Source organism: Leptodactylus fuscus, chromosome 6, assembly GCF_031893055.1.
Source record: "Leptodactylus fuscus isolate aLepFus1 chromosome 6, aLepFus1.hap2, whole genome shotgun sequence".
In the NCBI taxonomy this organism is placed as follows: domain Eukaryota; kingdom Metazoa; phylum Chordata; class Amphibia; order Anura; family Leptodactylidae; genus Leptodactylus; species Leptodactylus fuscus.
Genome location: NC_134270.1, coordinates 31,030,279 through 31,049,245, shown reverse-complemented (window position 1 = coordinate 31,049,245; position 18,967 = coordinate 31,030,279).

Genomic DNA, 18,967 nt, shown 5'->3' with positions numbered 1-18,967 from the left:
TAAGTAATTCAATGCTAAGGCCCCATGTACCGAGCCATAGCCAAAAAGCATTCACAGAAAGTCCACGGTTTTTGAAATCGCAGTTTTTCCACTGTGGTGTTTTTTCTGCAATGTGTGGATGGGAATAGCCAGAATCCACCTTGCAGGAACCGTTAAACGCTGTTTTCGCCATGGAGGGCCTAAAGGAGTTTTCCATGAAACAAGTGATCATCTATCCATAAGATAGGGAGTGACTTGCAAGTCACTGGTGGTGCAACTGCTCAGAACCCCCTCTGACCAGGAGAATAGGGAACTTTTGTGTCTGTTCTGAATGGGCACCATGCCCACCTCTCCATTCAGTCCAATGGAAGCACCAAAGATAGTCGAGCAATGTACTTCAGCTGTCTCCGGCACTCCTATTGAAAGGAACACGCTGCCCGACCACCACTCCATTCAGAACAGAGGTCATGGGAAGACCCCTTTAAGATACCCAGAGCTTAAACATAAGAGCACCACTCCTATTCCCCCAGGCGACGCTCTCTACAGCACTGACAAACTAGGCCTCCACTTCCTTTATGGGACAACGCAGATCAAGCAGTCGAATGAACTCACATCACATTCTGCAAAGTTGAAAAGGCTCTTCTATTTATAACAAGCCCTGACGTAACCAAGCATCACATCTCCACAAGTCTCCCCTGCAAAGGAAACACAGCATATACACTTTGCATTACCAATGGTAACAGAACATCGGACAATTTTTTCTCTAAGGGTGCATGCACACTACGTAACGCCGGGCGTGTATGAGAGCCGTACACGCCAGCGTTACAGCAGGGCTGCCGAACACTTCCCATTCACTTCAATGGGAGCGCTCGTAAACGCCGCTGTTACGAGCGCTCCCATTGAAGTGAATGGGAAGTGTTCGGCAGTCTGCTGTAATGCCGGCGTGTACGGCTCTCATACACGCCCGGCGTTACGTAGTGTGCATGCACCCTTAGCTTGCATTTCCATCATGCAAATGCACTCCGTCTGACAGAAAAGTTTTTATAAACAAAAGAACGATAAAAACGTAGAAAAAAAAATACTGCTTTTGAGTCCATTTGGTGAACTGTCCATCCCTGTCCACTTCTTCTGACAGACAGAGATGCATATCCTAAAACGCTTTACTGTCCTCTAAAAAAAAAAAAAAAAAAAGATCCACAACAAATCCGTTTTTTTTTTTTTTTTTTTTTTTTTACAAGAGTAAAATCCATTTGCACTTGTTCTTCTTTTACACCCAAAATACTATTATAACCATACCTCCGAACCGTCCTGGATTCAGCGGAACATTTCGGATTCCGGGTTGTGTCCCGCCATCCCAGTTTCAACTCATCTCCGACCAGAGGATGCAGCTGAGTTGACTACACTGGTTAATGAAAGAGTAGCTGTCAGCACTCACAGGAGCCCCATCACTCACATCGCGCCTCCAAGAACACTCCATGACTGAGACTGCAGACAGAGCGGCAGGGGAATGAGGAAAGGTGAGTATCAGTGGTTTTTATGTTAAAGTATGAGGGCAAATTGAGGGAGGAACATGATGAAGGGGGACATGAAACTAGGGGCAGATGAAGTGTGAGGGGAGATGGAGTAGGACATTAAACTAGCGGCATATGAAGGGGGTACATGAAGCTGGGGCAGAGATGGAGGGGGAACATTAAACTGGGGGCAGATAAAGGGGAGGAATTAAACTAGGGAAGAGATGGAGGGGGAACTTTAAATTGGGGGCACATGGAGGGGGGCATTTAAATTGGGGCAGATGAAGAGGGACATGAAACTGGGGATAAAAATGAAGGGGGACATGAAACTGTGGGAAGAGATGAAGGAGGGACATTAAACTGGGGGCAGATGAAGGGTCAAACCTAAACTGGGGAGATATTAAGAGAGACATTAAACTAGGGACAACTGGAGGGGGACATTAAACAATGGGGGTCACTGAAGGAGGACATTAAACTTGCTTGCATATTTAAAGCAGAATGGAAACGGAATCCATGAGCCCTCAACAAACACAGATGTGAACTAAGTATAACAGTGGCCTTTGGGGTACACCACAGTCCCCCATCTATGGTTGCTTAATTAAGAAGATTAACCTTCAACTTCTTACAAAGTACAAAGATGGGTCAGTCTCTGGCCAGCACTTTTTTTAGGAGGAATCCTTACCAGACCACAGTCTCTGCTATAGAGGGTCTAGTTTGTAACAATCTATAGATTAATAAATGATATAAAACTACAAGTAATAGTCCAGGCTTATCCGAAACCATAATCACAACACATTTCATCTCCGACAAGTCTCGGTAGGGGACCGTCTGCCAATTCCAGACCTTGAGGGGATGCAAGTTTACAATAACATGCAATTATCCTATATGGAGATGTACGTATATAGCATCCCTATTCACCTGCAGAATAATTATGGCTCCGTCTTCATTCTTTATAATAGTTATGAATATTTCCCCTCCTAAAGGTGACGTGACATTTGATATTGTCCTATGAGACCAACTAAATCATCAGACAGCAGACTCAGATCGTGTTACTGACATGGGGCCCTCGGCCCCCCAGCGCTTGTAGCAACCATTCTCTGATTGTCATCCATATGTCAGGCCAAACCTTAGAATGGTATTATGCACAGAGCGGGTTATGGCATCCAGTTTCCGCCTTAACAATGGGAGTACGAGAGAAGTGCATGGGCCAATATGACCTCCCCCATCTGGGAACTTGGGGGCCCCTGTAAATATATTTTATGTTATATTTTGCTACCATATGTTGCAATTAACCTGCTCATATCATACAATTAAGCAATACTGTGTATTAACCTGCCACATTAAATTTTTATGGTCTCTGTCTACCATGGGAGCTTCTGCCGTAATTTGGGAAAGATTTACTGGAATGGTTGTAAATCATATAAGGTAGACATAACAATTAAATCCCTAAATGTAGGGACAGGCATTTAATTGTATGGGATATAATAGGGCCACACCTTGGATCATAAGCCGTACAGCGGTATCTATTGTTTGAGCAGAGATAAGGGACCCTCTCTGAAGATCATTAAGCAGCTTTGACTAAGACCCCATCTGTTTCCTGGCTGGGTGTTAATAGAGACACTTGGGGTTAATAGACCATCCATGTAAATCCAGACTTCGAGGAAATGTACATAATGCATGAATAGTGCATATGGAGGAGCTCAGGCATGCACAAGTACAGTCAGCATGGAGGTTTTACAGATGCTCAGAGACTTTTATTAGCGGATCCCAGTAGGTTCATGGACCATCTAATGTCTGCTAGGAGACCTTTGTCCAATTCTTGAAGTCAGAGGAGAAATATCCCAATTCCTAATGTAGAGAGCGAATAAGTTTCTGAGATAGGAAACCCCTTTAAAGGGAACCTGTAAGGGAGATATGGGACACTAATCCTGTCCATGCCTGATACTTACCTGGAGATGAGTCCGATGAGTTGCAGCGGACTCATCGCTGTTGCTCCTGATGTTGGCACAGTGATTCAGTGAAGCCGGGACTGTACACCTTAATGTCACGGCGCATGCGTCAGGGTTACAGACTCTAGGTAAGTATAAAGGGTTTTTTGCAATGCAACACTAAACCATAAGGACCTGTAGGTGGTTTTGTGTCTCAAATAGCCCTGACAGGTTCCTCTTCAAGAGAATAGCATGTTAAGGCTAAGGCCCCACGTTGCGGAAACATAGTTTTTTTAGTTGCAGATTTTGTTGTGGTTTTTAGAGCCAAATCCAGGTGTGGATGAGCAGAAGGTAGAAATATAAGATCTTTCTATATATTCCCATTCCTTTTGTGGCTATTCTTAGCTTTGGCTCACAAAATCGCAGCAAAATCTACAACAAAAACCTGTGTTTCTGTAACGTAGGGTCTCAGCCTAAGACTAAGGCCCTGCGGGCCGGAAACACCGCGCTAAAGCACTGCGGGAACAACAGCGGCGGGAACGCATCGAGGTTCTTCCCGCAGCGCTTTCACAGAAAGTTCACAAGGTTTTCCTTCGCGGACTTTCTGTTACAATTATATCTACGGGAAATATATAATTGGCATGGTGCGATTTTCAATACCGCGATGTCCGCGTGTCCGATGTCAGGCTGATTTGAAGTAAACTTATGTTCTTGTGACCAAAGACATCATGTGGAGCGAGTTTTAGACACAATGGGACAGAAGTATGCGCCTTGGGGGAAATGTGTGCCAGCTTGAAGTTGGCATATATCTCCCCCACCAGATTTGTGGTGTAATTGATGATAAATATGGCGGGGCCTTTACATGTCTCCACCACACACCCTTTCCAGGAAAGGCGGTGCAGATTTCAAAAAGTTGCAATTTTTTTGTGCAAAACAACTGGCATACAAGGCATAATAACTCTGCCTCAATAGCCCAGATTTACTAATAGTTAGTATAAGATAGGAAGTGTAAAAGTACGCCAGATTTATCACAGTGACTAATCCTGCATGATAAATCTGGTGGATCTACAGACGGTCTCGTCTACATTAACACCACCTTTTAGTTAGCTTACTTTGAAGCAGAATTTTTTCAACACTACTACGGCACATTTTTGGTTTATGATGGCATATTTAAACCATGTCCCCTTCTCTGAGTATCTACACCCACATCTAGCATGTCGAAAAATTTGAGTCCAAACAAGATGCGCCACATTGCGCCTGAGATACATCATGTTTACACCAGTGTTTCTTCATGACCACAGTAGTAAATCTGGGTCAAAGAGGCCACACCATTCTTGCTTGCAGACTGATATTTAAGGTTAACGGTAAGTTCACACGGGGTATTTTGGTCAGGATTTTGAAGCCGTATCTGCATCAAAATCCTGACTAAAAAGACGGCTCCCATTGAAATCAATGGGAGCCGGTCAGTTCTTTTTTTGTCCGGGAGCCGTTTGTTCCAGCCCATTCATTTGGACCTAATCCAGAGCAGAGTGCGCGAATGGATGCCGGTGCACTGCACTGGCATCGAGGCCCAGCTACCCATATTTTGGTCCACAACCTGATGCGACCCTTATGTCATATGCAAATACCATTCACAAATCTGTGCCCAAATTTTTATAACTCAAACTACCCTTTTAGATCAGAGCAGATCTATTGTGTCGGTGACGCAACTAACAAGGAGAAATAAGGACTAGAGGAAGATAATAGAAGGATAATGTTCTATTACTATTACAATAGTATAATAGTGTTACAGTGGGGCCGGGGCTACATGTGTAACATCATCACTTTTATTACATCCAATATACATTACACAGTTGTAATTCTATTATTCTATAATTCTATTTTCTAGTAATATTTTGGCAGCATTAAAATAAGAAAAGCAAATAATTTTTGTAAGAAGCCTCCGCACTTCTGTCATGGCTGGTCTGCACTATAGGTGAGAAGTTCAGTATATGTTTACAATATATATATATATATATATATATATATATATATATATATATAGATATGTACCTCTAGCAGCCTCTAGTGGTCAGAGAGGAAGGTGCTGCTTATCAATTTCTGAATACAGTTACAGCTGTGCTATATATAATAGTCTGTACTGAGCCTGAGCTCATCCCCAAGTCAGGCCGGAAAATAAACAGAACTGCATTGGGTCATATTATAGATCACTATCATAACCTCTTGTGAAGAATGTGCGCTTATCTAAGCCATGGATGCAGCATTAAAGGGATCCTTTCATTAAAAGTCATTTTTTTGTCCCTAGGAATAGCCTTAAGAAAGTCTATTCTTCTACCATTAGATGTCTTCTCCGCACCGCCTTTCGGTATATAATCTGGTTTTTGTCAGTATGCAAATGAGTTCTCTCACAGCACTGGGGGCGTCCCCAATACTGCGAGAGAACTCTCCAGCGCCGCCTCCATCCTCTTCAAGAATGCCCTCTCCCTGTGTCTTCTTCCGGCAGTGGCTTCAAATATCTAGGCCTCGGGCAAAGCCGAATGCGCATGCCCGACGGCCACAAGAAAATGGTCGCTTGCACAGTATTGTAAGCGGACATTTTCTTGTGGCCAGCAGGCATGCGCCAGCCCCCAGTGCTGTAAGAGAACTTATTTGCATACCAATGAAAATCGGGATTTATACCGAACTACGGCGCGGAGAAGACGTCTAAAGGTAGGAGAAGAATAGCCTTTTGCTTTTTAATGATAAGATCCCTTTAAAAAATGTTATCACAGGCAAAACAGTGAAAAGAACGTTCCAGTACTTTTTTTTTTCCACTACACCATGCACCATAGGAGAAAAATATTCTTAGAAGTTTGTAGACCGGAGTTTTCGGACACAGGGATACCAAATGTGTATATGCTTCACAGCTATTTTCTACTTTTATATGTATTCAAGGGAAATGGGGGTGTCATTTGAACTTTTAATCCTTTTTATATTTTTTTGTTTTAGTACTTTATTAGGCCCCCTAGGGGGTCTTAAACAACAGGGTGTCTGATCTCTAATGCACTGCATTACAATACTAAGGCATTGACAGGCTTCATAAAGCAGTCTGTCATATAAGTGAATGCCAGACAAACCTGTGAGCCTTCCATATGCTCCGCCTTGCTGGCCCCAGATTTTGATTTTGTCCGTCATCAAAATGGTAGCGCCCTTGAGTCACCAGGAAAATGGAGACTTGGTCAGCTTTGGCCAAGGCACCAGGAAGATTAGCTACAGTGCCATGGGTTGTAAACTTCTTGATTATAATGTGCACCGAGGAACATCAAGATCCAAGGAGATCGACTTGTAACCTGAGATTGTTGATATTTTCCCACAATTTTGGTTCTCAAGTCTTCATAAAGTTCTTTTCTCCTCTTTCTGTTCTTCATGTTTAGTGTGGCACACACAGACACACAATGCAAAGATTGAGTCAACTTCTCTTCTTTTTATCTGGTTTCAGGTGTGATTTGTATATTACCCACACCTGTTACTTGCTACAAGTGAGCTTAAATGAGCATCACATGCTAAAAACAACGTTATTTACCCACAATTTTAAAAAGTTAATTTTTGTCTGGTCCATTTTCGGAGTTTTGTTTAAAATTATGTCCAATTTGCCCTTTTTTTTCCCCTCAGTTTATGAATGAATTGAAATAAAAGCGTATAACAACAAATGCTTAATTTTCTGGAAAAATTTCAGGGGTGCCAACACTTATCGCCATGACTGTATATTTCTTTATTGCAGTTTTAATAGGTTGATACTTACTGTTCTGTAGATTTCTGAATCAATAAGTTCTCAAAATTTTCTTAACGATATACCCCCCAACCATCCCACAAGGCCTGAAAAATCTCACTAGGGAGACTTATTATACTATACATGCTCTGCTAAGAATTCTGGGGTGGAAAATGTATCAAAGACCTCATTGGTTGGAAAGAGAAAATTTCTCATAACACCACCTTCTGGAAGGTAGCGCCCCCTATAGATTAATACATGGTGTTTGAAGAAACCTAAGGCATAATCTAGGAGTAATTCTCTATACAGAGTGCTATGCCTTATATGAGCACTAGATGGCACTCACGGGCTTCCAGGTGGCTGTATTGTGACCTGGTGCAGGTATTTATAATTCAGCTTCATGTTTTTTCTGTGTAGTCTGATTCTTTTCTTAAAAGTACAGTATATCTACGCCATCTGCGCAATGTTTTGTCTGATTTTGACAGAAGCTTAAGCTAAATGCAGCTCCAATGTGATGACATCTGCCTGTATAATGGAGGATGCCATCCAAATGTTGTTTTTTCCTGTAATAACCTAGTTCCCTAAGGTGTTTGTATACCCAGACACAGCGCTCCTAGCAGCCATGGCACTCTTTGTGCTCCAGTTTAAAAGCACATTCATGTATATGGATGTTGGATGTAGCTTCAGTTTTTGGATCTAACCCTTGAACCTCACCTGAGGAATCCGCAATATACAAACAAATTAGAGTAGAGTAATGCTCGGGCTATAGGATAACACCTCTACATCCCACCTATTGATAGTGAATGTGGGTGACATTCACAAGATTCTGGAACAACCTTAAAGGGATCCTATCATTAAAAGTCAATTTTTGTCCCGAACATGTAGGAATAGCCTTAAGAAAGACTACTCGTCTCCTAACTTTAGATGTCTTCTCCGCGCCGCCGTTCGGTATATAATCCAGTTTTCATCGGTATGTAAATGAGTTCTCTCATAGCACTGGGGGCGGTCCTCAGCGCTCAAACAGCACTGGGGGTGTCCGCAATGCTGCGAAAGAACTCTCCAGCGCCGCCTCCATCTTCTTCATGAATGCCTCCATCTTCTTCATCGCGTCTTCTTCCGGCGGTGGCATCAAACTTCTAGGGCAAAGCCGGCTGCGCATGCCCGGTAGCTACAAGAAAATGGTTGCTTACAATACTGAGCAAACAGCCATTTTCTTGTGGCTGGCAGGCAGGTGCAGTCGGCTTTGCCCTAGGCCCGAGGCCTAGAAGTTTGAAGCCATCGCCGGAAGAAGGTACAGGGAGAGGGCGCTCCTGAAGAAGATGGAGGCATCGCTGGAGAGTTCTCTCCCAGTTTGAGCGCTGGGGCCCGCCCCCAGTGCTGTGAGAGAACTCATTTGCATACCGATCAAAGCCGGATTATATACCGAACCAAACGAATTCAAAGAAACCACATGGACCCCATAGACTATAATGGGGTCCGTGTGGTTTCCGCTCAGTTTCTGCACGAAACATGTGGAGAGAACCGGGCCGATGACAGGGAAGAAAGCACCTGAGTAATTCCTAGGCTTACCATAAAGGCCCTTCTGAACACCACCACATGACTCAGGCTAAAAAAGGACCCCTCTCCAACTGCAACCCCCAGGGGAAACTACCACCACCATCAGCTGTAATCTCCAGGGGCACCAGGCAATAAGCATTCACGGGAGAAATGGAATCAATAATCTATACGTGTAGTGAATTAACCTCCCATGTCCTATAGAGTCCCTCCAGTATATAAGGGTCCCATATAGAGGCCACCCTCTATTAACTCAGGTTCCTTTAGGAAAAGTTTTGAAACTGAGCTGCCTATAGCTAACAACCCCTTTAAGAATGCATTAATGTCTGATGACCGTCCCTTTAAATAATTTACAGGAGAAGCCAATATAAGCCATCTATCCAGAAATTGATTTATAAAAATCCATCTACAAATAATAAAAAGGTTAATAACCTCTGGCGCAGCGGTCCGCTGGAAAGTCGCGTAATATTTGCCTAGTAGAGGAGGAAGATCCAGAAATCAGCAATAATAATGTCTCCATAAACATTCGTCTGTTCCTCTCTGATCACCTATCATTGTGATATTTGGACAGAGGCAGACAACCGGTGCAAGTAAGAGAAGATCCTTTCATGCTGTAAATGCGTGCCTTTTAGAATAATTGAGTCAAATGCCATATCTTAACTTAAAAGATGGCCGCGAAATGTCACGCGTACAATAACTGACATTTCAGCATAAAGAGGAAAAACACTTAGGGCGTCACATAAAAAGGAATCATTAGGGGCTGTGGGCTGACGGTGCCGCCGAACAAAGACTATGGCCGGAGAAACATTACCGCTCTGCGCTCTTCAATTTATATTATACATTACAGGAATAAAACACAACAGGTGTAGACTGTCCCTGATGGAAAGCACAATACAGCCGAGGAAGAAAGGGCTTCTACCCATTGTCATTAAGGAGGGGGCGCACGGTCACTCAGATAGTCTGATATTCCAATTTAAAGGGGTTTTCACATCAAGAACGTTCATCTCCTTTACACAGGATTGGAGATAAATAGAGAACAAATCTGATTCACTCCAAAATTGGCAAAAAATTGTGGCTACCACGTGGAAAGCAGGTGGGCTCACCCATGTGTTGTAAAAAGCTCTCACGACAGAGGACAGTCAGTCATGAAGGTCTGTAGGTATTAGGTCACTGACAGTATAAAAAGCCCAGGCAGAGAGATAAAATATTCATTTTGTGGGGAGAGATTAGAGAGATAGGGTCAGACTAAAAGAGATAGGAAATCATATATGTTGCTACGAGAGCATGGGGTTTCCTGAAAATTACCCACAATCAGGTGTTTTTTTTTTCCAGTGGGACACCAGCAAGTCTTCTGCAGATTTCCACCTTTGTGCAGTGAAAGCTGTAGAAATACTACATAATGCAGCGCAGGTCACGTCACTGTGCAGGTTTAGTAGCGGCACGAAACTGATTTATTGCTATCCATAATGGTGATACTGTGGTTTGCAACGAGTGAGCCATTGGTTGCAATGACTGCCTGTGTGTCTCTACCCTTGTGTTCTCCAAGGACTGAAACTCTGCTGATTGTCTGCAGTGTTTCTGCTGAAAATCCGGAGTAGAAACAAATATTGTGAGAATGCTGTGGATTTTCCGTAGCTTTCACTCTTGGTAATACAATGAATATTAAATAGGTGTTCCATTTCCTATTTTTACTCCTTAGGCCCGGTTCACATCGGCGCATGGGTTTCTGGGGACCCCCCAAACGGAAACCTAATCCGCATGAAAAAGCGCTTATATTAGAAAACCCGCAGAACCCATAGACTATAATGGGGTCCGTGTGTTTTCTACCCGGTGTCCGCACGAAAAATGCGGAGCGAAAAGTGCTGCTTGCAGGATTTTTCTCCCCGCATTTTTCATGACCGATCACGCCTTAGCATGACTTAAAATAACTGATCACACCTTAGCATGACTTAAAATTACAGACACTATACATCTAGGCATCCAGCAGAAAGTCTCCCCAGTTTTTGTTTACCTCTTCCCTGCACATGAAGGCATAAACCAAGGGCCAGAAAGAGATAAAGAATTTGACGCACCTCCTCTTTTTGCTGTGTGAACATACCCAAACACCCCTTTAACAGCATAAACCGTATATGAAGAATCCTTTCCACTGGACAGCTTTTGCTGTAGAATTTTTCTCCAACATATGGATGAGTTACGTAAAATCTCAATCACTTTTTTGGCACTATAATACACTGGATACACAGAATTTCTGCGCACAGTTCCATAACATGTGGACATAACCTAAATATATTTCAGATACAGATACACAGCAGCACTGTGTTAAAGGGATTCTACCATTAAAAAAAATTTTCATGTTGACACGTAGGAATAGCCTTAAGAAAGGCTATTCTTCTCCTACCTTTAGATTTCTTCTCCGCGCCGCCATTCTGTAGAAATCCCGGTTTTCGTCAGTATGCAAATGAGTTCTCTTGCAGCCCTGGGGGCGGGCCCCAGCGATCAAACAGCACTGAGGGCATCCCCAATGCTGCGAGAGAACTCCTCCATCTTCTTCAAGAACGTCCTCTTCACACATCTTCTTCCGGTGCAGGCGGTCAAACTTCTAGGCCTCGGGCAGAGCTGACTGCGGGAATGCGCAGTACACAGTAAGTAAGCAGCCATTTTCTTGTGGTCTGTGGGCATGCGCAGTCAGCTCTGCACGAGGCCTGAGGCCTACAAGTTTGACCGCCTGCGCCGGAAGAAGATTCGTGAAGAGGACGTTCCTGAAGATTGAGGCATCGCTGGAGAGTTCTCTCGCAGCATTGGGGACACCTCCAGTGCTGTTTAAGCGCTGGGGCCTACCTCCAGGGCTGTGAGAGAATTCATTTTCATTCCGAAGAAAACTGGGATTTCTACGGAACGGCGGCACGGAGAAGACATCTAAAGGTAGGAGAAGAATAGCCTTTCTTAAGGCTATTCCTACGTGTCAACAAGAAAAAAAATGTGTTTTAATGGTAGAGTCCCTTTAAATAATCGGTGCAACCTCTTAGACCTTTAACAAAAAAAAGATCCAGTAAATGCAAATAAGAAAAAGGCAGCCCTATAAAAAATAAAATGAAAAAGGCGGAATATTTTTAATGCACAACATCTCAGCTCTGAATGGCTTCTGAATGAGGAACTGAAATGTTGCACATAAAATAAACTGCACCTTTTCCTTCTTAGCCTATTTTTGGAGCGCCGTCTTCTTCTTATTTGTTTCCTAATATACAGTATATCTAGTTATTAGAGCTCTGCCTTGTATTGAAATGAATGAGGTTTGCATTGTTAGCTTCTTGGGTGCTTGGGGCTGTCATGTGGACATTGGATAACCTTTTATTATGCAATGATTAACCAGGGAAACTCCTTTAATAACATAGAATCTACATGCAGGGTAAATAGTCATTTAAAGAGCCCCTACATGTTTTCTTAAAGGGCATGTTAGTCTGTTATGGTCAGGGCATGAGGCTGTTTGTGTAGCAATTATGGTATATTATACACCAACTATGTACATATTGTCATATATACACATACTGTGAACGTACCGCTAGGGGGCACTGCAGTAGAATGTAAAAAAGACTAATATTGCACACCATGGGATATGTACTGTAAAAATGTAATACCTGGATACTTTTTATATTGCTATTGAGAGATATTGAAGTAGTAAAAGTAGTAGTGCAAGTTACTATATGATCCCATTTAGGGCCGGTTCCATGTGCCCATGAGCAATAGTCACAATGGGACACCTTATGTCACAACTTCTTTCATCCATCCAGTATACTATACTCCAGTAATTTCCCTTGTGATCCCTACTTTGTATAGTTTTCCCTTGTGGCCCTCAAACAGTATAATCTCCCTTCCTTGTGGCCCCCACACAATAAAATGTTGTCCTCCCCTTATAGCTTCCACACACCATAATGCACCCAACTTTGCGTCCCCACCAGTCCCCACACAGTATCATACCCCCTCTTTGTAGCTCTCCTGGTAGTTTCACCCAATTCTTTCAAAGTCCACTCCGTTTTCTCTGCGCTTTGGGAGCAGTAGGCATAATGTAGTTAGGTTACTACATCACAACTGCTGTTGTCTTGGGTGGATAGCAGGTGAATGGTGAAGCAGGGAGCTGACAGTTTCCTGCTTCACCATTGTGCTCTGCTTTATCTGTGTCTGAAAACAGCTTGCCACCTGGGTGGGTTCAGTATCTGCCCAAACATACCTGTTCACTTGTAAAACAGTGGAGGGTCCATCCATATGATTGTGTTTCAATGGGGAATTTTTGTTTTGTTATGAGATTGATAGAGGAGAGGATACATTTTGCTCGGGAAGTCAGGGATAGGCTAAACCGTTACTTGATGCATGCAGGGTAGCACTTTTTTGTGTGCTTGTCCAGTAGGCTATGTAGGCGATTTTACTTGCCAGGCACCTCACCAGAAGATGGGTGGAGATGGTTCCCCAGAAGTTGGTAGCGTGTGACGACCTCTGAACGGAGTGGCTGGAGGATAAGTTAGCTTGGAGTCCAGACTGTTGCCAATCAGAATTTTGTTTGAGTTGACTCTCTTCCCATTGTGGCTGGATGGCCAGTTGTTACTACAGAGCTGCACTACTGAACCTCTCCTCAATGGAGACACTCCATGAAGTAAAGATGTTTGGAATTTACAGCAGAAGTGTCTCCTTGCCCAACCACAACTTTACACGTTGACATCAGACCTGGCACCATAGTAATACTTCTTACGGGCTCCATTTGGACTTATCTTTTGGTGTCTATTTAGTTTCCTGTCTCTCTTCTTCCTATCCATGGTCTCCGAGAGATCTCCATTGATTTTTCTACTCCATTGATTTACCTCTGACTGGAAATTGCCCCCTTAGTTGTTGGGCCGTATGGCAGCTACTATGTCTGTTACCCTCGCAGCTATGCCCATATGACCACCATTACAGTTCAGACTCTAATAACAAAACCTAGGTTTCTACAAAGAACATCAGGTTATGGTCATATAAAGAAGTATTGTACACTCTTTATACTCGCTGCCAATTATCGTAACGTTAGGATCGGTTTCCATATAGTAAACCAGCAGTGGTGACCCTTTCAAAGGGATGGGGCTCCAGCCATGCCCAGTAAGAGCCTGATCTGTTCCGGTACATTCAACTCTTTTCAACATGCAACAAATGCAAGAGCTTTTTGTATCCATAATATTTCAGCATGTCTCCTTCCAAACATCTAAAGATGTACTGTGAGAAGCAATATAAAAGTAAGAACAGCATCATACAATATGTCGGCCTTTACTGTCTGCACTTTCATGTGAGATCTCACGTGCCCAAATGCCTACATGTGAAAGGCCTTTAGATCTGTTTGTACATCCATTGACAGTAAATAGAGATTGTAGTTGTAAGAGTTAAAATCCAGCCAAAAACACAAACTCTTCTATGCTCCTGAGTCCTTACATAGAGTAAATTTATGCAGTTTGTCTTATAAGCAGGGGCAGACTTGTCATTTTGGGGATCCCAAGCAAAATTATGTCTGGGGGTCCTCCAAATCCAAATTTTAGGCTACCTGTTTACAGGTCAAACAATCCAGACAAAATAGTGCAGCATTCTCCCTATGCTGATGCTGCACCCCTATATAGTTAACATAGGAGTGCTCCAGATATAATGTCCTCTTCTGGCCTCCATACAGGATAACGTTCCTTTACTGACTTCCACATAGTACAATTATTGCACTGTCTGGGGTCACTATAGAGCATTATACTGTGTGGTGCCACTTTGGAGCATTATACTATGGGTGGACGGCTCTGTGGAGCATATTATACCAAGTGGAGTCACTGTGAGGAGCATATTCTATTGTGTGGGACCACTTTAATGAATTTTATACTGTGTGGTGCCACTTTGGAGCATTATACTGTGGGGGCTCTGGGGAGAATATTATACTGTGTGGATCCACTGCGAGGAGCATATTATACTGTGTGGGGCCACTGTGAGGAGCATATTATTCTGTGTGGGGCCACTGTGAGGAGCATATTATACTGTGTGGGGCCACTGTGAGGAGCATATTATACTGTGTGGGGCCACTGTGAGGAGCATATTATACTGTGTGGGGCCACTGTGAGGAGCATATTATACTGTGCGGTGCCACTTTGGAGCATTATACTGTGGGGGCTCTGGGGAGAATATTATACTGTGTGGATCCACTGTGAGGAGCATATTATATTGTGTGGGACCACTTTAAAGAATTTTATACTGTGTGGAGCATTATACTGGGGGGAGCATATTATAATGTTTGGGGAAACTATGGAGCATTAATCATGTGGGGGATTCTGGGAAACATATCATACTGTATGGGGCCGCTGTGAAGCATTATACTGGGGGCGTGCAATGAGGAGCATGTTATATTGTGTGGGGCCACCATGGAGCATTATACCGTGGGGGGGTCTCTGTGGATTCTAATCGATTTAGAGCCTTTAACCAAAGCATCTTCTCTCATTACCAAAAATAATAAAAGATATTGCAGTCTTCATTGCATCTTTATGATAGCTGAGCAATAATCCAGTGTATGAACAGAGCTAGGACATCAATAGGCCCAGGCAGTATTGATTTATGAACTGAAGACAATGATTACATCTGTTGTTTACAGCGGTAATAATTAAACTTCATTTCAGGCTTTTTCAAATTTTTTATAACTTTATCGTCATTCATGTTATTATAAATGAGATTTATCAACAATCGTTAACAAATTCACTCCAAGTCTACACTGTATAAACTTACCTTCTGTCACAATGTGCATTGCTGAAATTCATTCTGGACCACGGCCACTAGGGATACAATGACAAGTTGTTACGAATATGTTAATGGAAATGTTACTCTTCGCCGAGTTCCAACAACAAGTCCTAACAGTTGTCTATGGTTCCTGTGCTAAGTCATTACTTTCTCTGGTTCCTCCATAGTTCCTGCTTTTTTTGCCCATATATCTTTTGCTCTTGTTGCTAGCACCTGAAGATGGGGCCAGGTCTGTTGGCCTAATTTAAGGGGTATTGTCCAACCTTCCATTACTTGCTTATTGAGCGTCTTGTCCTTCATGTTTGTTTAGTTTACTTTTCTTGTCTTTTGGCCCAAGTGCTCTTCTGTTGGTTGTGGTAGAGTTAGTATTGTAGATAGTATAGTTTAGATTGTAGATTGTATAGTTTACATTAGAGATATCTTTAGGGATGGTGAGGGTCAGTGGTGTCTGGTGTTAGGGTATAAGCAGTAAGCTCTTACGGTCACCCATGGGCCCCTGGACAGTCAGAATTATGTCAGTTCACTATATGACTACAGGGCATGTGGAGAATATACAAATCTGACTTCCATGATGTAATTAGGAAGCCAGTGCCTCAAGAATGCACACCAATAGAGGGCGCTAACTGAGAATGTGCAAGTCTATCTTCCATGATGTAATTAGGAAGACAGAGTCTCAGTCGAGCTCCCTTTAACATCATGCCGACCTTCTCAGAGGCCTTTGTTTGCAATGATGTTGGGATTATACCAAGTACAGTCTCTCAGCCCAGGACAGCTGTATCAATGTTTTGCATCTCATCAGCTTGGCGCAGAGAGGACTGACCTGGCAGAGGTGAGGGGCTTCTAGACAGGGTTAAGGGGATATCGTCACTCCATAGGGAGAGAACCACCATTTAGGTGTGCCATGAGCGCTCCACTGTGCAAAGAAACATGGGAATATGCAATTACATCATTACATCATGGAAGTCAGATTTGCATATTCTTCCCATGTTCCTTTGCACAGAGGAGCGCTCATGGCTTAATAAGACTCCACACACCTAAATGGTGGTTCTCTCCCTATGGAGTGACGATATGCCCCCAACCCTACAGGGCATGTGATACTTTACATTTGACAATTAAAAATCCAGAAATTTCTCAACCTATCTGAAAAATGGTGTTGTACTAAGAGAGGGTCACTCACTTTAAGGTGGTACAGAAATAAGTCTTCTCTTTATACCTTTTACTTCCTCATTCTGCTATTATGGGGAAGTGATTTGTTTAGCTCGATAAAGCTATGAGAGTACCAGGTTCTATTAATGGATAGCTACAGAATATGGAACCTATCTGAAGACTCTTATCAGATGTCCAACTTCTCCTTTTAACCACACGTAGGTAACTCTATAGCTAGGGAGATAAAGAAGAATTTTCATGATGCTTCATAGTGTGTGAGGCTCAGAGGGCAAGGCATACATGGCATACAGTGGGTGGAGGTGCAGAAAATTCTGTAGCAGCAATGGTGAGGATCCAACCAGTCAAAGACAGGGACACGATGTCTGGTGCAAACAGGTTTATTTTGAAAAACATCAAAATGAATAAGCCTTCACTTCAGGTACAGAATAAGCAAAATAAAATATAGCCTTAACTTCAGGCAAAAACGTCAAAGAAAATCCTGCTCGTCCGAGCACTAACTAAACAGTAAAACGTAACTAAATATGTGGCTTACTACTAACCACACAAACAAACAAAATAGCACAGTACGGTCTCACCAATCATTATAGAATGTTCTATAATCAGCAAACCATTCTGTCAATTTGCATTCACTTTGCAAGATGATGCCTTGCTTTACAATACGCATCCATCCACGTTTCACCTTTGAAGCAGATCATGTTTAGAAATATCCCACAATGCAATGTGTAAGTAACGTTTTTCATTTCTCTACTGACCCTGATTTTCTATTGGGAGAATTGAGAAGTAATGTTACTGAGAAACCTTCTGACTTGGCCTTTCCATTGAAAGAACAGAATATTAACATGTAAATGAGACGTTGTCAATGGAGAGCAGTCAATTGTAATGGTTTGATGTTTACACATACTGGTGAATTACCCGAACACGTCATTTTCATGGTATTCTTAATATCATACACTTAATTAAACCTTTACTAATGAAACCAGAAAGAGTTGAATGATCTGCATTGGTCACCAGGAGCTCAGCACATTCTCATTTCCATGCTTGCCAGCTGTCGTGGGCAATAACATGGTTTTTTAGGTTTGTGTGCTTTGCACTATGACCTCGCCTTTGCTTGCATTATAGACACAGGAAGTTCACTCTTCGGAGCTGGTATGCTTCAATGCCCTTTAATCCTGCGAAAGAAGGGCACAGAGGCTCAGGGAGCTTGTGTAAGCTTCAAGTCTTTATTGAGAAGAGGGTAAAATTGCCCCTCGTGCTTAAATGGTGCTTCCCATAATCCATAGGTGATAAATGTCTGATATCTGGAGGCCTCACTAATGGGACCACCACCTATTACTTAGTACAGTGGTCCTGGTCTATGAATCTGGAGCATGCACAGGGCCAGCTTGTACTTCCCTTCCCTGTATTTTAAAGGGAGCCTGTCACCAGAACCCAACATTTCAACCCAACACTGCAGATAGATAAGGTTAGGACCACCTGAATCAAACCCTCTTGTGAATTGGTAGCTCCATTACCAAGATATTATCATTTTTTGTGAATATGCAAATGAGCTCTTGGGATCAATGAGGGCGCTGTCACTGCTCCAAAGAGATAAGTGGCAATGCCCCAAATTGCTGCAAAGAGCTCCTTGCTCATATATTGACTATGGCATCAATATCTCAGTAACAGAGGTACCAATTCACAAGAGGAAGACACTGTTTGATTCAGGTGACCTTGATCTGTCCTTCAGCAGGTCTGGGTTGAGTTGTTGGGTTATGGTGAGAGTCTCCCTTTAATGTAGTGCATGTGAAGAGGGGAATGTTTTGCAGACTGAAACCATCATTCTGAAAGGGTATGTGGCCATCTTGATGCACAATTCCTCTATACAGTGGCGTAACTACCACCATAGCAGCGGTAGCAGCTGCCACAGGGCCCGGGACATTAGGGGCCCGGTGACAGCTGCTACCTCTGCTATCATTATGCTCGGAGGTCTTTTCGGACCCCCGAGTATAATGATCGGGGCCCCCTGTTGGTGGAATACTTTCCACCAACAGGGGGCCCCGAAGCTGCAGCAACGGAGACACAGGAGCTGCAGCTCTGGCTCCTGTCAGCGCTGCAGGACGCTCCCCCTCTCTCCCCCCTCCCTTTCTCTGCTGTCCTCTGCCCACCAATGAGAGGAGGAGGCGGGGCTTATCCCTTCCGTCCTGCACAGAAGAGAAGAAGAGGAAGAAGCTGCTCCAGGAAAATGAAACTGAAGCTACACAGGTACGTACTGGGTTACTATACTTATTACTATCAGGCATTTGGGGGGATTACTTGTGTTTTAG